This window comes from Lissotriton vulgaris, chromosome 6 (assembly GCF_964263255.1).
Source record: "Lissotriton vulgaris chromosome 6, aLisVul1.2, whole genome shotgun sequence".
NCBI classification, from domain to species: domain Eukaryota; kingdom Metazoa; phylum Chordata; class Amphibia; order Caudata; family Salamandridae; genus Lissotriton; species Lissotriton vulgaris.
The window spans coordinates 1,177,378,506-1,177,399,666 of record NC_141694.1 but is presented as its reverse complement, the minus strand read 5'-3'; positions in this window follow the sequence as shown (position 1 = coordinate 1,177,399,666).

Here is a 21,161-nt window from a genome sequence, read left to right as displayed (position 1 = left end):
ACTCAAGCATTTCACGGTCCGCCGTGTACGAGTCAGCCCTTCTGTCGAATACCTTCAGGAATTCCTTGCGAAAGGCACCCCAATCACATAAGATGGGGTCGTCCCTGCTCACCAGAGGTCGGCCCACTGTTCCGCGTTTCCAGCCAAATAGGAAATAAGGAAAGCCACACGAGCCTGACTCGTGGGGAACGCCTTTGGTTTGCACGATAAATGTAGCGCCACTTGTGTGAGGAATACCTGCACTGTGTTAGGATCCCCACTGTACCTCTCTGGTGTTGCCAAGGGGATGGCTACCGGCATTTCCACTACTACCGCAGGGGTCTGGTTCGTGAGGGAGGTGCTGGGCGTGAGCGGGTCCAATTGGATAGCATCCAGTCTGGCTTTTACATCGGCTGTTTCTTGCCTAGAGGCAGCCAATTCAACTTGCACGGTCGCTAAAGCAGCCAGCACATCATCAAGTGTTGCCATGTCTGTTATCGACCGGGAGACAGTTAGTGTTATTAAGGTTGGATATTTTGTAACGCCCTGAACATCTCAGGATCGTTTAACAGACACGATAATGAGGACGCAACCACTTGTGAAGGGTTAGTTATTTTAATGAAGGCACAAATAATACAAAGAGTAAACAAAAGTTATAGTCACTGGAATCCTCCAGGCTAAGTACGTTACCAGCCCACAGCACGGATGGTCCTAACCGTCCTCTGCATATACGCCGATCCCGGCGTATGCCAACAGAGGGCAGAAATGAAATGGCCGACAATGCCAATCGGTAGGCTGTGAGGGGCACGAAGAGTGTTGGGGAAAATCGAGGAGTCAGGGAAACACCCAGCCGGGGTCTCTACCTGAAGGGAGCAGCCGCTCAACCTCTTCCACAGACTGCACCGGGACGCGGAGTCACCTCCTGGTGATGCGTCACCGATACCCCAATCAAAAGCAAGAAGACTGAACCGAGAGCAGCCGCTCGATCGATACTGTGGACTTCCGAGTCTGTAACGCGGCAAACACCTCCTGGTGTGCGTTACAGCTGGCAGTCCCTGTATCTCTGGTCGGGCTGGGAGTTACGACTCCAACCAGCATAAGCGCCACAGCGCCTTGACTCAGCCGAGTCAAAAAGCGAAGCTCAATGGTTGACCGGTAGAGCTTCCGGGTCCTTCACAGGTGACGATGGGGCAAGACACGGCCCAGGGAGTAACGACTCGACCTACCTCCGTTCTTGCCTTACTGGAGCACCACTCCGGAACGCTCCAGGTTCCTCCCTTTATAGGGCGTGTTTTCCTTGAGTTATGTAACAGCTCTCCTGTTTACATAAGGGCGTGTTTTCCTTGAGTTATGTAACAGCTCTCCTGTTTACATAAGGGCGTGTTTTCCTTGAGTTATGTAACAGCTCTCCTGTTTACATAAGGACGTGTTTTCCTTGAGTTATGTAACGGCTCTCCTGTTTACATAACCTCTCAACCGCTAAGCATCCTGGGAGATGTAGTCCGTTTTCGCTGGTTACCGTTTTCCTCCCCTCGCATGACAGGAATTCTTGACACCTGGAGACATACTGAAATTGTATAATACCATCTGCAGTGCTACAACCCTATGTGGTAGTGAGGTCTGGGGCTTCATTGATCCACAGAAGATCAAAATAGAAAAAAACAGATACTTACGGCGGCTACTTAAAGTTCCCCAAAGCATCCCTTCCTATATCATTCATGAGGAATTGGGCCTCACTCACGTTAGAGACAGAACCCAACTGAAACTCCTTCTCTGCTGGGTTAATATATGGTCAAATCCCAAAGCGGCTTTAAGTCAGCAGATAATAAGGGATTGTATCACCCGGGAGCAAGGGTGGAAAATCCCCTGGCTTAAATATGTAAGGGAGACTCTGTCAGGCCTGGGTTATGCTGACTATTTAATCAACCAACACAACTGTTACCCAAGGATAAGGCCCTCATTAAGTCGGAAGAAAATGGCCTGTACTAGGGAAGACAGGGAGCTTGTTAAATCATCGATGAAAGCCTACCTCTTAGCTAAATCTAGTGTGGGTATGGAACCTTACCTTCATAATGCACAGGGCAGATTTTTAATGACCAGATTCAGGCTGAACTTACTCCATCATATACTGGGGGACCCTGCGGGGCACATAACATCTAGAGAGTTGAGGGGTTTATGCAGCTGCGACCAACGGTCTCTGCAGGACACACTCCATTTCGTTTTGTTGTGCTCGTATTATGCCCACCCCAGGAAGTTATTTTTAAAACGTATCCTAAAAAACTCTAGGTTCAAACAGGCAAAAGTGGCCCTATTGTTTCTAAAATTGTCCACAGAGGTTTTAACACTATTTTTCACTGTTAATTTTTTAAGGATGGCTACGAGACTTAGGTGGAGAAGTGTGGCTCAATGGTTAGAGCGGCAGACCCTGATGCAGAGGTCTAGCCTGGGACCAGGGTTCAATTCCTGACCCTGTGGCTTGGGCTCAAAATTCCACGGACTCGATAATTCTTGCCTCGGTGCCTATTCCAATCGTGGAGCCCCACTCTGCAACTCTGGGCAATAGCTTGCTTAATCTCCACAATGCTAAGGATGCCTGGCCTCCACCTTGGGGGTGCCCAGGAGTGGACGCCTCACAGGGAAAACCAGGATGGGTTCCACAGCGGTATTCGTACAAGCATCTTGAGACCCTTGCGGGTGAGTAGTGCGCTATACAAGTATCAATTTACATATTTTTACTTAGAAACACAAAAGGCGATGGATAATGGTGTCTGATGCTAATCCCATTGCACTGGCACCCATTCTCTTTTGGATAATGAATTAAGTAGGAGGTGGGCTCCCCACCTAGCATTATGGTAGTATTTTAAATGCAACTAGTTTAAGAATTACAGATGCCCAATCTTTTACTATGGTTTATTTATTTAGGTCTTAAGAAGAATTTTATGGAATTTTGTTAATATTTCTGAACCGATCAAACATGCACTTTGAATCAGGCCCTAATCTTTTTTGCTTTTTTAACTTCATTGTACTTTTATGGTATTGTTGTATACCGAATAAAGTAATGTTGATTGATTGATTGATTGAACTTGGATGTACTCATTCAAGTCAACTGTCTCCAGATGATACTTCAAGATCTTGCGAAATATGGTGACTTCTGCTGCGCTGTCCAGCATTGTCTGGGCCCACTCCCAATCTTGAGTTGTCTCCTCAAGATCCTCGGCATGTATGATTTTTAGACTTGCTACCTTCTTTTTGGTGAATTGGGTTTTCTTTTTTTTTGGAACGTGTGATTGTCTTTGGACTTCACACGTTTTTCCTTGTGTTCTGACCATCCTCTTCTTTCTGATTTCTGTGAGGAAGTTTGAAAGGTACGAGAGGAACGTGTATCAGTATCTTGATATCTATCAGGTTTTGTCAAATTATCCCTGTTCCTGTGGTTATACCTCTTTTCAGAGGGCTCCTTTTGAGGAGACCTTTCTCAAGACTGAGAAAGTTTCTTTTTAGAAGTTTGTTTAGTATTTTCCCACATCCTTTTTAGGACTAGTGAGAGCGTTTTCAATAAAGACCTTCTCAGGGCATTCTGTTAGTTGGGGTTTTAACTGGTTTCCTACGCAAACTATCTCTTCCTAGTTCTTCGTAGGATTTTTCAATTATTATGGCCAGTTCATATGGTTGCTCAGTTATATCAATTTCCCTTATTTTTTGGCGGATCGCCACGGATGCTGCTTCACCTTTAATATTACCTAATATTATTGCTGAGACCTGTTTGAAATCTTTCAGTAATTTCATACCCAGATTTAAAGCAGGCTCTGCCCCGTATTCATTTTGAATCTGTTTCAGGACGTCTGGTATAACCGCCATAGATGGAACACCATGTGTTTTTGTGTAGATTGCAGCAAAGACTGTACCCCAAGTGTCGCAGTCCTCCAGGTGTGGTGCAATCCCATTTGGTAAACAGATTGTTAAAATTCTGTGTTTCTCATGAGGAGTACTGTCAGGAAATACTGCCTCGATTTGAGTAATTTTTTGAGCTATCCAGAATGGAATTTGTTCCCTTTTTGCAGGTAATTTACCAATGACTGATTGTATAGTATGTGGTTTAATTGTATTTGTGTTCCCCTGGTGAGGGGTTTGTTGCGGAATCCTTATAGGAGGTTGGACTGTTAGAGTCCGCATGACATATTGAACCAATTGTCTATGTATTTTAATTAGTTGTTTTAGTTGAACTAATAGTTCCGCACCTGACATTTCTTCAATGTCAGGGTGTGGTGTATAGCTGGCTAGTATTGGCCATGTTGCTCCTGGTCTACCTAGTGGACCGAACCTGGTAATGTGATTTTGATGTTGTAGGGCACCTTTAAACCAGAACTGGTGCTCTTGGTAAGTTAGTGGAATTTCAATGTCCTCGAAAGGAACGTATTCCGTTGGATTATCCTCTACTTTGTAGAAGTGAAACACATGCGATACTGCATTTGCTTCAGGGAAGATTATCCATGAATAGAATACCTTTGCCTGCCGATATTCATTTGCCTCTATGACAAAAATTACCCTACCACCTCTAGGTGATAGGCCATTCGTTATAAGCTTTATAGCGATGGTTTTCCTTAAGTTTTCCGCAATGATTAAAGCATCCGGGTCAGTTTCTTGGAAACCTGTGATGTTTAAACCTGGTTTGGCTGCAGCTTCACCGTTCTCAGTGTCACTCATTTTGTTGACCGAAAGAGAGATGTCTGAGAGAAAAAGGCAGCCCTCCATTCATTACTATGCACACATGGCATCTGGGAGAGATGTCTCATCAGAGAGGCACTCTCTCTTCCCACAACCTACTACACACACCCATCTTCTAAAACAGAGGTCCGAGTGGGGAGGCCATTCTATGCACACATCCAAACATACACATCCATCATCTGAGATGAAGGTCTCAAAGGTGAGGCCAGTCCATTCACACACCCTACTACACACACTTGTCATTTGAGAGAGAGGTCTCTAAGGAGTGCCAGGCTTTATCCAGACATCCTACCATACCAGCTGTCAACTGAGAGGGAGGCGTGAAAGAACAAGCCTGTTATCCTCCACAAACCACTACGCACACCTGTCAGCTAAGACAAAGATCTGAAAGAAAAGGCTAATACATCAACACACCCTACTATGAACACTCGTCATCTGTGAGAGAGTTCTCAGTGGAAAGGCAAGTCACTCACCACACACCCTACCATGTACCTGATCATCTGAGGGAGAAGTCTGGAAGGAGAGGGCAGTCCCTCCACACACCCTACTACACATATTCGTCATCTGAGAGAAAGGTCTGACAGGATCCGCCAATCCCTCCCCTTGCACTACTAAGCAGCTCTGTCATCTGAGGGAGAAGTCTGAAAGGAGAGGCCAGTCTTTCCCTACATCTTACAAGAAGCACCTGTCACCTGAGAGAGAAGTCCCACAGGAGAGACCGGTCCATCCACACACCCATCATCTGAGAGTGAGGTCTGAAACAAGAGGCCAGTAATCCTCACTAAATACTATGCACACCCATCATCTAAGAGAGAGGTTGCAAAGGAGAGGGCAATCCCTCCCCACTCACTCCTATGCATACTCGTCATCTAAGACAGAGGTTTCAAAGGAAAGCTTACTTCATTATTACATCCAACTACGCACACCTATCATCTGAAAGAGAGGTCTGACAGAATTTGCCAGTTCCTCCCGACTGACTACTTTGTACACTCATCATCTGAGAGAGAAAGAGAGAGAGGTCAGAAAGGAGAGGACACACCCTACAATGTAGATCTATTATGCAATAGAGGGGTCTCAGCAAAAAGTCCAGTCCTGGCACACTCCCTGCTATGGATAGTGGTTATTTGAGAGGGAGGTTTGAAAGCAGAGGGTACTCCCTCCTCATACTACAGAGTATGCACATCCATTATCCAACACAGGTTTTTTACTGGTGATGCTAGTGCTTCACATGTACTAGTATTTCTCTACAATTGTGTTGCAATCCCACAAGAGTCTCACAAGAGTAGCCTGCAAGCTTCAGGTAGTAAAGCTTGCCCCATGAAGCTTGTGCAATCCCGCGAGACACTTGCAAGACCAGCATGGAAAATTGCTGAGCCTACCATGAGGTGTTTTGCGATCCCCCAAACCTCTTGCGACACCTACATTGAAGATTATTGGGCCAGCGACGATGTGTTTCACAAACTCACAAGAGTCTTGCCAGATCTCATGGGGGAAGCAAAAAAAAGGGCTGAGGCTCATCCCACAGTTACCCTACCTATTACATGGTTGAAGAAATTCTCTAATGTGGTTTGGGCGGAGAGACATAGATAGATCAGTTTGTCCTTGGTGCTTTGGAGAAGGAAGTCTGTTTGAGCTGTGAACACCAGATGTAAAATTATGTGGAGCTGAAGGAGACTGGTGTCTTTATCTGTAGTAAAGAAAGGAGTTCAAGTTCAGGTTTAATAATATATTTTATGAACTTTGTTGAGAAGCGTCAGTAAGTGTACTAATGTTGGTTAACTTATTCTACTCAAGGTTTACTGAGTTAAAAACTATTTGTAGAGGTGTAGAAGTCTCAATATAGTTTGTGAGAGGTAGACATTAGAATGTAGAAAGATATCATATTGCAGATTGTTTTAAAAAATTAAGTGTTCAAACTGTATGTTTTTGGAAGTAAAGAAATCAGTGTTTCTGAAACTATAAAGAAAAGGATTGTGGAATGTGTTAATACAAGCCCTAGCGTTTTTATGAGCCTCACTGTACAAACACTTTAGCCCTAGGAGATGCTTGAGTGGTTAAATTGCTATTTCTAGAGTGAAATACAATGGTAAGTGTTAGCAAAGATGTGTGAAGATGAATGTGTTACTTTATAAACTGTGATGGAAGCAAAGTTAATGACATGTTATAATTTAATTGAGAAAATATGAAAATGGACTGTTTGAGGGTGTGGGATTTTTCTTTAGAACAGAATACCAAGTTACTGGTGCACTAGACATAAATATGTAGTTGTGGATGCAACCTTAGACAATTTAGGACCTTATTTAAATCTTGGTGGTATTTCTGCAACCCCGCTGTGGCTACAAGTACTCCTTCAAGTTGACGGTGGTCCCACCCAGCGTATTTAAATGTTGCTGCAATAGACATGAGACAGTTGTTGCGGCAGTCTTCTCTGCTGGCTAGCAGTACTTGGTCGCAGTCAGGTTAGCGGGAGTGCACTGAGCTGATTTAGTTGTTCCCAATCTGCTGCCCGTGTCCTTGCAGCGGAGGCCTGTCATAGGTAATGGTTGCGTGGAGAAAGGTAGGTGCTACTTATTTTTTATCTCAAAACACATATATTTTGAGTATATGTAAAAATGCATATGTAGATAATATCTACTGCCCATTTCTTAACATACAGCATTACACGCACACAGCGTACGCACACTATTGACTGTACATGCACACCCATCACAAAAGCCTACCTGATATTCCAGCGACAACGGGGTGGCTGAGCATCATGGTCCAGTAGCAGCAGCATAGTGTGGACCTTGACAATGGCGTTGAACCTTGAAAAAGGGTGAGTATTCCATTGTTTTTATCATTACTGCCAACCCAAGATTGGAGGTTTTCCCGTCACAGTTGCCTTGATGGAAAGACACATCATAATCTAGATGGCGGGAATCTTGGAGACAATCCTTCCAAAAGCTGCCTCAGCCTCTACCACCATCGACGCAGGAGATATAGCCTGGCCGAGTTAGCGGGACTTCAGCGTGCTTCCCTCCAATGCCTAGCAAACATCTAAATTGGCCGGACTGACAAGGCGGTGGGCGGGAAGGCCTCTAAAAAAGCTTCGGTGGGACTAGTCCCACCAAAATCTAAATCCGGCACATAGTGATATACCACTGTTATGAATTATTGATCAGTTTTTAATTCTTATGTTTTAGTTATTATGTCTTTTTTAGGAGGAAAATGGAAACTTGTCTCTGAGGAAATACTTATCTGCTAACATAATCAGCAAAAAAAGAGCCTTATTAAAACAAGCAAGAATATTGTGCTGCTCTGCAACAACTACCTTTTCAGGCACAATGTATTCAGGTTGGAAGGGTGTGGAAACGAATGAACAGTTGTGCGGTTCAGCAGCACAAGATAACTCTGGCTTTGTGAACTGTAATTTATAGATATTCTGTTTTGTTGCGACTTTCTTGACACCTAGCCTGCTATGATATACCAGGAAACTAAAGATTCTTTGCAGGCTAAGATGGCTAAAAGACTGGGAAAAAGTGCTAAGTAAATCAAAATTCAGTAGGCAAATAAAGCAAAAAGGGGGGAGACATTAGAACCTGCTGATGATGGTCAGAGAAAAATGTTATATCTTCCATACTTGCTGATGATGGTCAGAGAAAAATGTTATATCTTATATACTTGTTTGATTAAAAGTTGTTTGTATTGTTTTTTTAATATAGTTTGTGTAATTCTGTATTGATGTTACATTTTTTGTTGTAATAAAAAAGTTTAAAGTAATATTTGATTTCTTTGCTTAATACTTATTATAAATTTCAATTTTACTGTATTGCAATATTCACTAAAACCGGCAGCTTCACCTTCAGGAACTGTAAATATGGTACTGCATGTATATATATATCTCTATGGTACTATGCATATCTTTTATCTGAGAGAGACTTGGTAATGGAGAAGCCAATTATTTTGTCATGCAACAGTTATGTTATGTTATTGTTTTTTATTGTGCGCACAGCTACTCCAGCCAAGGAGCGTCCTGGCGCATAGACAAGGAGAAACATAACACAACAGGGAAAAGAAAGACTAAAAGGGACAGCTAAAACAGAAAAGTTTTTATTGCTTTCCGGAAGGTCGTAAGGTCCTCCAGCAAACGGATGTCAACCGGAAGAGAATTCCAGGTTAGTGCAGCTTTTACGCTGAAGGAGCGTCCTCCCATACGGCTGAGCCTAAATCTAGGGACTACAGCAAAGGCCTGTCCTTGAGAAGGGAGGGCGCGTGCGGGGACATAAAAGGAGAGACAGCTGGACAGAATTTCGGGGCCTATACCTCTCAAGATCTTAAAGGTCAGACAAAGGACCTTAAAAAGAATACGCTTCCTCACTGGAAGCCAGTGTAGGGAACGAAGAACACTCGTCACCGGGCAAAATCTGGGCAGGCCAACAATCGCTCTGGCCGCCGCATTTTGAACCCGTTGCAGGCGAGTAAGCTCAGCCTGGTTAGCCCCGACCAGAAGAGAGCTTGCGTAATCCAGGCGAGAGATGATAGTAGCCTGGATTACCAGCTGTCTGGTTGGGGCATCGAAAAATTTGAGCACAGGTCTTAAGCCTCTCAATAGGCCAAAGCAACAGGCTGCTGTTCTTTTGGTATGCCCTACAAAGGAAAGGCCAGCGTCCAGCCAGACCCCCAGATTTTTCAACTCTGACACCGGGATGGGAGTAGGTCCCAGCTCTGGTGGCCACCATTGGTCACCCCACAACTCCACTCCCCTTCCGACAATCATTACCTCCGTTTTAGTGGCATTGAGCTGGAGACAGTTTCCAGTCAACCAGCTGGCCACCGCCTTCAGTCCATCCTGGAACGTGGGGGCATCTTGTTCCGCGTCCCCGCTGAGAGTAACCGCCAGCTGTGTGTCGTCGGCATATGAGACCAAAGTTAGACCCCACTGCCTAGCGACATCAGCCAGCGGTCTCACGTAAAGATTAAACAATGTGGGGCTCAGCGAGGACCCCTGCGGAACCCCCATGGCCAGAGGCTGGAAGTTGAACTTGAAGGGGGGGGTGGCAACACAGAAGGAACGATTGCCGAGGAAGGAGCGGAACCATTGCAGCGCCTGACCACCGACGCCAATCTCCTCGAGCCGATGCAGGAGGATGCTGTGAGATACCGCGTCGAAGGCGGCGCTGAGATCCAATAATATCAGCGCCGCCGTTTGACCAGCATCCAACCTCGCACGGAGATGTTCCACCATCACAAGAAGAGCGGTCTCCGTGCTGTGCCCAGCACGGAAGCCATTTTGTGTAGGGTCGAGGGCGTTGGTCCGGGCTAGATGTTCTGACAGGGCCAGATTGACATGAGCCTCTGTTATCTTTGCCGGCCAGGGTAGCAGCGAGATGGGACGGTAACTTTCAGGCTTAGACGGGTCCAGGGAGGGTTTTTTGATGATCAGGGATACCACCGCCTGCTTCCACTTAGTTGGAACTACACCCGACTCCAGGGAGAGGTTGACAAGGGAACACACAACAGGGCGTCCCATAAAGGCCTGATCTCTAAAGAGAGCAGGTCTTACTGGATCAGATGGAGAGCCAGATTTAACTTGCAACGCAAGCTTGTCAAACCCATCCGAGGTGAGAGGGGGAAAAGAGAGCAGGGTAAACTGGTGAGGTGTCCCATTGGAACTTCCCAGGTCGATCCCTATGCTAGGGAATGTCCGATAGATGGCTTGGACTTTTCCCAAAAAGTAAGAAGCAAGGGATTCGCAATGGGAGATGGAGCTCACGGCCACAGGGGTCGTCCGCTTCGCCATGAGATCTTTCACGGCCTTGAAGATGGCCTTCGACGGGTTAGTGCTGTTTCGAAATTCTGCGGCATAAAATGCCGCTCGAGCTCGACAGATAGCTCGATGGTAGAGCTTGATGGACGCGGCGTATGCAGCTTTTAAATCAGCCCCATACGTCTTCCGCCATGCCCTCTCCGCCCGTCTACAGGCTCCCTTCAGGGCACGTAAGGCGCCATCATACCAGGGACTTGACTCTCTGGTATTGATTTTACTCGATACGATGGGTATCAGAGTGTCCAGAGCCCTGGTAAGCCAAGAGCAGAAGAGGTCATACCCCTCTTCTACGCCATTCAATGGACTTAGCGGCTCCTCTACCAGAAGACGATGGAAGTCTTCTAGCCTGAGTTTGTTCCAAAACCTCCTGGGTACCCGTCTAGCTGAAGGGGTAGGGGGAGTGACAGATATAGGACAAAGAATGGACACCAGGGAGGTGTCAGTAGACCTCTGATACAAGAGAAAGGTCTTGGTAAAGAGGACAGTTCATCTTCATACTCTAATACGCACTCCTGTCAGCTGCTGTGCACACAGTAGTACGTATGACTTTTGCCATTGGGTGATGTCTGAAAGAGAGGTGAATATGCATCCACAATCAAAGATGGACACCAGTTGAGCAGTTTTCAACAGAGAGGATACTCCATGTTATACTCTACTGTGGACATTCATCACTATGAAGAGAGGTACGCACAGAGAGAACAATTTTTACCCATAGCACACTTTGCACTCAGCTGACAGGGCAATGTATTTCCATTCCATAGTCCTTATAGTTGTTCTGCAAGACAGATTTCTCAGCATAGAGGTAATTTCATCCCTACACCTTCCTTATAGATCCGTAATCCTGGGGAGAGCTTTGGCCCGACAAGTAAGCCCCTTTTCACACCGTAATTTCCATACCCATCATCCAAGACACAGGTCACAGAAGAGGGGCTAGTCTCTCCCCACACTGTTATCTGCAGACTTATCATGAAAGAGTGATCTGTCAGCAAACAGGGCAGTTCCTTCCTACAGCCTACTATGCATACCTGTCAGCAAGGGAAGAGGTGTGAGTATAGAGATACAGGGGCGTATTATCAAGGGGGTTTATCTCCGCTTTTTTGGCTTTAAAAGCCAAGAAAGCGGAGATAAAATGATCTCTCTATTACCTAGCTGTCGCTAACACCAGTTAGTGACAGCTAGTAGGAGATAGCGACCATCTTGGGCCCCACTATGCATGTCAGTGATATTTATCACTAATGACATGCAAAGTGGGCGTGCCAAGATGTTAGCGACTGGAAACAGTCGCTAACATCGCTATCTCCTAATACCAACTTTTGGAGATATTCGTGCTAAGCGCGAATATCTCCAAAAGCTAACACCTGCCCTGAGCAGTTCTTAGCCATGTTATCCAATGGGAGGTGGATAACATGGCTAAGAGCATTAGTTCGGTAATGCATGAATATCGCTGACCTTTCAGCGATATTCATGCATTGCGGACGATTGTTATCACATTTGCGATAAACCTTGGTAATACCAAGGTTTATTTGGGATAAAAATCGCCGCAGCTCAGCGGTAAATTTTTATCTCTAACCAAGCAAACAGTTTTTTCAAACCCTACTATGGACACCTCTCACACGGGTAAGATGTGTTAGTGGACAGGTACTTTCCTTCCCAGATACCACTGCGTGCTCCTAATTTATATGGCTATTTTCCTTGAGAAAGGTTTCAGTGGAGAGGCCAGTGCTTGTTATGCATTCTATACAACAGTAAGGTCTTACGTGTGAGTTGTGTACCTTCCCCACCCTACTATGCATACTGCTGAGCCTGGGGAAAAGTGTGAGTTGGGAGGCGGTGTCTCTTTACACCCTGCTCTACACACTGGTTAGCTTCATGGAAGGTGTCAGACTCTCCAAGTACTGTACTAGACACAGTTGTTAGACTGCCATGACAGTGAGCTTCCCTTGTCTTTTTACACCCTACTGTGCACTGTTGTTATACTGTAAAATGGTCTTTTTAGAGGGCCTACTTTCTTCTCACACCCTACTAATGGGGACTGTAAGGCATAAGTACTGTAATAAAGGAAAGTGTACATTTTTTCTCTAAAAAAAGTTTACAGTCTTGCAAGACTTGCACGGGAATGTAAAAAAAGTAGTGTGGGTATACACAATCTTGATGCAAGGTGGTACTGGAGAGACCGTCCCTTCCCACACCCTACTATACACACATGAAGCCCTGGGTAGAGTTGTTACTGATGAACTCATTCTCTCCTCATACCCTACAATGCACCACTTTCATACTGTGAAAAGGTCTCATTAGAGAGCTCACTTTTCACCCACACATGACTAGTGTGGTCAACAAGACATAAGTAATGTAATGAAGGAAATGTAAATTCTTCCCCCCAAAAGATGTGATGATCTTCCAATGCTCTCAAAAGACCTTAAAGAAAACACACAAAAAAGTAGTGTGGTATAGAAAATCTTTGCAGAGTCTAATACTGACACCCTAAGATATAGAGGTATTATGCATTAAATACAGTTTAAATGTTTGAGCTCGCAAGACTCTTGTGAGAGCTGGACAAATATGGACTCTTGTGGGTGTCAGTATTCCTAAACAAAAAGGATTTATACCATGAAATAATCACATAATGTTGCAATATGGTGGCTCAGACAAGTGTTTATAGCGTGTAATGTTTTCTGCACATAGAAACAGATGCATTCCTTGATATTAATAAGGAAACACCTGTTCCCTCCTGTAGTGAAGGGCACTCCAGCTCGCAAATCGACACCGGGCATATCGAACCGGAAGTTGTTATAACATATAGAGCCCATTCCATAGTCATAAAGAAATGCCGAAACTGTTTTATTGACATGTCTCCAGGATTTCTCAATCTATTTTGTCTATTGCCACTTCTGCCTTTGACATATATTAGAATATACAATGGTATTGTGAGGAAAGAGAGGCATCAATTGTGAAAAGGTCTCCTCCATTTGGATTTCAAGTGCAACACCTGTGATTGTGCCTAAATTATTCCCACCAAAGTAACTATCATCAAATGTACCATTGATGATTCTTCTCTACAAACTGCAACAAAAGAATACTGTGCTACAAATGAAGCCGAACAGATCTGTAAAGAAAAGTTCTCAAACTAAAATAAAGGAAGCAAGGACAACATCCAGATCTTAAGCTCAAATGTGTACCTGCAAGGGGGCGTGGCTTGCGCGCCGCTTTGACATGGCGGGTCGCGCTTGAGCTCCGAGGTGACCGGGGTCCGCGCGAGGTTTTTCTGTGCATTTACAGTTCCCCTCATACTTGCAAGCTATAGTGGGTTTAGGAAGATGCCAGGAGCAGTTTGAATGTATTTCCTTCGTGCCTGAGCGGCGGCTGACAGAACTTTGGAACTTTGTTGCGGCGCTCGATGTTTTTTACGAGTGGCCGCCATCTTGCGCCTCGGCTGACGAAAATCGGAATTTCACCTCAGCACAGCGGCGACTTTGTTGCAGGTCTACTGGAATGCAGGAAACAGGTGTCGTTGGCTGTATTTTTTTATTCTTTTCACCCCTACTGAGTTTTCTTCACTCTTCACATTTTTCTTGGGGTAAATGAGACTGTTTGGCTGCATTATGGTTTCTTCATGCCTTGCTGCACCTCTACTGGATTTAACTTGCCATTTTATTGTTCAGTGAGACTTTCCTCCTCGTCTTGTGATTACCTAGTGAGGTCTTTCACATAACTGTGGTTTACGCTGATTTTGTGAGATTTCCTGCTTTTTTCTTGTCATGCATGTAAGCCCGCCATTTTGTACCACCTTGCCTTGCCTAATATAAGTGCGCTCTCCTAGTTTTGCGTGTTTTTTCTCCTTCTATTTTTCTTTGAGACCAATAGCCTCTGCTTCTTCGCCTGATAGCAATTTCTCCTAACTGGTTTCAGGTTACTCGGATTGTGTCTGTGAGCTTTATGGCTGCCAATATGGGTCGGTCGCCTAATGCTAAAGACTTAAAAGACTCTAATACCTCTCTTAAGAGATCCAAACAAGGGTCTCCTACTCCTGAGTCTTCTCAAAAAGACACCAGTTCCACTCTTGAGACTATTCTGATGCGTCTTAATGATGTACACGATATTGCTCAGTCCACTAAGACATACACAGATTTATTACAAGTGGAGGTTTCAGCCATCAGGAATGAATTTAAGGCGCTCTCCTTTCGTGTTTCAGCCACGGAGACACGTATCAGCGGTGCGGAGGATTGTGTACAAAAGCAAGCTAGGTCTCTTACGCATTTTGAGCGCTCTCTGGCGGCATTGAGGAGGGATCTCACTGAGCAGGAGGATCGTAACCGCAGATCCAATCTGCGCATTTTTGGCCTTCCGGAAGAAGTTGAAAAAGCTGCACCTTCTATGATCGATTTTTTGCATCAATGGATTCCTTTTGCTCTTCAGATTTCCTTTCAAAGAGACTTCGAATTAGAATGTGCTCATCGAGTACCCACTTTTCGGTCTAAATCTGCTACTCAACCAAGGGCGATAATTTTTAAGCTACTGCGTCATCAACACACAGAGCAAATCCTAGCTCATATGCGCAAAGTCAAAACGGTCTCCTGGGAAGGTCATCGCATATCAATCTCTCAGGACTTTGCCAGAGACACGGTGATAAGAAGGAAAGGCTTTCTTAATCTTCGGAGACGTCTTTCGGAGATGAATATCCCTTTTTCCTTCTCTGGTCCTTCGAAATTTCGCATCACCTTCAAAGGTCGTTCCAGAATCTTCGATGAACCTGCTGACCTGGCCTCTTTTTTGGATAATCAGATGGAATTGCAGATGGAACTTCAGATGCAATCTTTGTCGGCTCCTGGTGCTTCTGGCACTTGATGTGACTACCTATGCCTATAATACTTTTTCTCTTTACAGGTTTTTGGATTTGTTGGCTCTTAAGATCTGTGTGGTGTTTTTCCTGTTCCACTGATATTGTGGTGTTTTTCTTTTTGCTGCCTGTTCTTGTTTTTTACTTGGTTCTTCCGTTTAGTGTTTCGTTATTGTTTGTATGTCTTTATTGATTATTTGCTTGAATATTTCTTGTACTGTTTATTGTTTGGTTACAAGACTTGTTCGCAGATTTCTATTATCTATTTCTATATAGCTAGCATTAAGCTGTTCTTACCATGTTACAGTTATTGTTTGTTCTTTTTGTTTACCCGTACCCTGTAGTCACTGCAAATTTATTTATATGCTTATTTAATTGTTGCTTCACTGATTAGTGTGCTTTACCATTATTAGATGCTTTTCTCTACTAGGTCTAAGTTATTCTATTTATATTGCACTTTATTGCTATCTTGTCTAGGTATCATATATGCAATACATTTTTTCTCTCTCAACTTATGAGTTAGATGTTTCTTCTACTACCCTATTTCATATTAATATATATTTAAGTTGTTCCTTCCTTTTTCCATTAGTTTAAATATAACAAGGTTTGTATATTTTGCGAACAGTAATTAATTGCTTATCCGTGCCTTTGAATATTTACTGTATAATTAGTTCTTGTACATATCTCCATTGCTGTTTCATTGATTGTTGTGCTTAACAGCTATTTAATATCTTCCTCTACTAGGGCTACTTTATTGTAATTTATCGTATTTATATTGCATTTTATAGTCTTCTTGGGTAGTTCGTTTCTTATTATTCATTTTTTCCTGATGCATTTGAGGTTTGCTCTTGCTTAGTTTACTTAGTCTTAGTATCTATTTAAGCTATTTCTGAGATTTTATTCATATAATGGTCCTATAGCCTTTAGAGTCAGCTACTGTTTTGATACATTTTAGTTTCTACCTATTTCCTATTTAATTACTTCTTGTCTTTTTTCTACTTACACTTCACTGATTGGCATGTTTCACTCGTATTTGATGTCTTTCTCCCTTCGGTTTCATTCATTTTTTCATAGTGCTCTCTCTCTCTTCCTATGTTGTAACTTCATATATGCATATTTTTTCTATAGACTTACCGGTTGAATTGTTCATTTTGTAATATTCCTCTTAGTATCAGTCCAGATTTCAGATGTCTTCCTTTTCCTGATTAATCATAACAAGTTATGTGTTACATTGGGGTTGTTCAAGCTGATTGTTATTATACCTCATGACGGTCCCCTTGCTCATCTTCCCACATTCCCCCTAGTATGAACTTGGTATTTTTCAGACCTTTCTCGTTAAGTTCTTTTCCCTCCTTCTCTTGCCTTTCCTTGACTATCTGATTCTATCTTCTCTCACTTTCATCTTTTTCTTTCTCTCTCTTTCTTTTCTCTCTTTGGATTTCCTCATAGGATTCTCCCTTTTTGGTCTTAATGCTTTGTAGTTGGCTGCTTGTATTGGTGTTGCTTGTTTGATTTCTCTCATCCATGTATTGTATTTTCTTTTTTCTGCAAGATTGTGTCTGGCTTGAATGTGTTGTCCCATAATGTTAAGGGTTTGAACCATCCAGTCAAGAGGTCAAAAATCTTGGATTATTGCAAATCTCTTTCCTCGGATCTAGTTCTTTTTCAGGAAACGAAGGTCTCTACCAGAGAGGCACTCTTCCTAAAGAAGGAGTGGGTATCAGATGCTGTCTGCTCCGATGCTTGTGGTAAAAGAAATGGGGTTATCACTTTAATCTCTAAAAATGTGGGCTTGTCCATAGTCTCTTCTGAGCATGATACCGAGGGTCGCTGGTTATTAACTAAGCTGTCTGATGGCAATGCTGATCTTTATGTCATGAATATCTATGCCCCTAACAAGGATGATCTGTCTTTTTGGAAAGCAGTTCCCATAAAATTGAACGACACACCTCACTCGGGTAATCTTATTGTTGGTGGGGATTTCAATTTACCAATGGATCCCATTCTAGATAGAAATTCAGCTATTCAGTTTTGCCCTCCTAAATCGCATAAACAACTAATTAATATGTATTCTGTATCTCATCTTGAGGATATATGGCATCTACATAACCCCACTGGTAGTGATTTTTCTTTCTTTTCTTCCCCTCATTCTACCTTTTCGCGTATTGACTATTTATCGGTACACTCCTCTCTGGTTTCTTCTTCCTCTTCTCCGCTTATTCACCCTATTCTGATTTCTGATCATGCGGCGGTTACTTTTACGTTGCTGTCCTTTGCTCCTAAGATAAGACCTCGCTCCTGGAGATTAAATACTGAAATTTTGCATGATGATTCCCAGATTCGTGAATTCTCCAATGAAATTGAAACTTTTTGTCTTGAGAATGAAGGCTCAGTTACTTCCCCAATTGTCCTCTGGGATTCATTTAAGTGTACTTTCCGTAGTCAGGTTATTAAGTGTATGTCGAAAAGGAATGCTGCTATCAAAAAGGAACTTACCGACTTGGCAACTGAGATAAAAAATCTAAAAGCTCTCTTTCGACATTCTAAAGATAAATCCTGCCTACAGTCGATTAAGCAATTAAAATATAGATATATAACACCATAGTCACCAAGAGAGCCCATATTGGGGTTCAGGCTCAGAAATCCAAAAGGCTATTGTTAAAAAACCGAGCTGGTAAGATTCTTGCGGCTACCTTAAAATTTCAGGAATCCTCTTATAAGTCTTCTCAGATTTCTTCTATTAATGATCACCTTGGCAATAAAAAATTTCAAACTGAGGAGATTCTTGAAGTTTTTCGTGGTTTTTATAATAACCTATATACTCCTTCTAATCAATCCTCTTTTGAGCAATGTCAAGAGTTCTTAAAATCTGTCCCAGTAAAATCTATTTCTGTGGAGGATAGTAATTCTTTAAATGGACCAATTACCTCTGACAAAATTATTGCTGCAATTAAAGCCACTCGTTCTGGGAAAGCTCCAGGGCCTGATGGATACCCTATTTTGTTTTACAAAACCTTTCTTCCTTTGATTGTTCCCAAGCTTCAATCTGATTTTGATGCCTTTATTAAGGATGGACCTGTTTCTGGTTCTGCTGCTGATGCCACCATTGTAGTGATTCCAAAAGAGAGAAAAGATCACTCTGACCCCAAAAACATCCATCCTATTTCCCTTCTTAACATGGAAGCTAAAATTTTTGCTAAAATCCTAGCTAAGCATTTGGAATCCTTCATTCCTAAACTGGTGCATCCATCTCAAACGGGTTTTGTAAAGGGTCGTCTCGCGCGGGATAACATCAGAACCTTTTGTCATATTCTCAGTTCAGCTAAACGCTCCAAGCTCCCGGCCGCTGCTTTGGCTCTCAATGCAGAAAAGGCCTTCGATAAGGTCTCTTGGCCTTTTCTACGTGCTGTATTATGTGCACATAATCTTGGGGACTCCTTTATTCATATGGTCATGTCCCTCTATTCACAACCCCGAGCCAACATAAGAGTCAATGGCGCTACTTCATCCTTTTTTAATCTTTGCCAGGGCACTAGACAGGGATGTCCTTTATCTCCACTTTTGTTTTTATTATCCATTGATCCCCTCCTTAGACTAATTGACATACATCCAGATATTAAAGGTTTTTCTTTTGGCCCTCACCGGATTAAAACTGCGGCTTACGCGGATGATGTCCCTATTTTCTCAGATGATGTTACTTTGGCCATTCCTGCTATTTCTGATACCATCTCTTTTTTTTCAAAGGTTTCAGGATACACCTTAAATAAGGACAAGACTGAGATGTTCCCACTGAATGCTTATTGTTTCTCTACACATATGGGCTCTGCTGGCTTTAAATGGCAATCTAAACAATTGAAGTATTTGGGTATCTATTTTTGTTCCACCTTGTATGATACAGTTGCTTATAATGAAAATCAGACTATTCTTAAAGTACGGCGTCTGTTGGACGCCTGGTCTCCGAAACACATTTCATGGTGGGGGCGCCTTCAGACTCTTAAAATGATGATTACGCCTATTATTAATTTTGTCTCTTCCATGCTCCCAGTAAAGTTATCTGTTACCTTCTTTCATGACATTGATGTTCTTACAACTAACTTTTTTTGGAATAATAAAAGGGCTAGAATTGCTTATAAATTCTTACGAAAACCTTATGATATGGGAGGTTGTAACTTTCCCGATTGGGGAAAATATCAAACTGCCTTTTTGGCAACTCAAGGTGCTCTCTGGTTTTCATCCCCCCCTATTCATGTTCCATCTTGGTTGCTAATAGAGCAAGAACTGGCCTCTCCTTAGCCGACTGCTTCTTTTTTAACTACGTCTACCTTGTCTATTCCTTTTTCCCGTTCTATTATATTGGATACTATTGCTGCGGTAAAAACGGTGGACAAGAGGGTGGCGACTCCAGTACACAAATCTAGGTGATCGTCTATTTGGCGGAATTCTAAAATTAAAATTACTATTGCTTCTTCTTTGATGTCTTATTGGGCTTCTAAAGGGATCTCGCTTGTTAATCATCTCTATGATTCCAATAATGCTCCATTACCGTTTTCCTCTTTAGCTCAACAGTTTTCTTTATCTAATTTAGATTTTTATACCTTTCTCAAGATCAAAGTGGCACTTGCTAAGGTGCGCCTTCATCCTACTTCCCCTACGATTACTCTCTTTCAATTATGGATTAGGACTGGTCACGTAGCTTCTAAAATTTATAAATTTTTACAATCTACTTCAATACCTACCCATACTGTAGCTCAACAAAAATGGTTACACCATTTTGACCAGAGTGTCACGGACCATATTTCTTCAGACACCTGGCAGATGATTGGTAAATTTTCTCTTTGTAATAAAATCGCCCCATCGTTAATGCAATCTAAATTTTTCTCTGTTAACCTTCTCCATTGGACTCCTACTCGCTTACACTCGTTGAATCTCAAAGAGGACAATCTTTGTTGGAGTTGTGGCTTATTACCAGGCGATTTTCCTCATATGTTCTTTGACTGTTCCCTTCTTCAACCCTTTTGGGATCTCATTCACAAACACCTCATGCTCATTTTTGGTATTCAGTTTCAACTATCTTTTCCATTAATCCTATTAGGCCCTTTAGCATCCCCAGTCCCTCTTCCCTTAGATTCCATGGAATTACAGCTGTTAGATCTTTTATTGATTGTTGCAGTTAAAAATTTTTTAATGGAGTGGAAATCATTCTCTTCAGTTTCTTATCATACTTAGTGGGCTTGGGTTTCCTTTTTACGTAGTGCTCATACCTCGGTTGATCACACCCATCTTTCTCCGTCTATTGCTAGTGGCGTTTGGACTGCTTTGGATACCTACATGGATTTATCTTCCAAAGGGTTGGTTGTACAATACCCCTTTGATATGTCTGGTTGAATGGTGTCTTGTCTGTTGGGATGGTCCGGTGGAAATCCTCCTCTTTCTTTCTTTTCTTGCTTTTTCTCTCTTTCTCTTTCTTTTCTTCTTTTCTCTCTTTTCTTCTTTCTTCTCTCTTCTTTCCCTTCCTTTCTTTTCCTTGGGTACTCTAACTGATAGTGATACTCTTGATTCTTGTTTCTGATATATATTAACTGTTTTTACCATACTTAATTTATTTATCTGATTCTGGTGGGCTACCTTTGTTACAGATGTCTCTTTTACAACATATGCTTGCCTACTATATTTTGATTGTTTTATCCTATATCAATTGTATCACTGACACTTGTATTGTGTATCTTCATTTGCTTTTTCATAATAATAAAATTCTTGGAAAAAAAAAAAAAAAAAAAGTGTACCTGCAAAGTACAGAAAACATTTTATATATCAGCT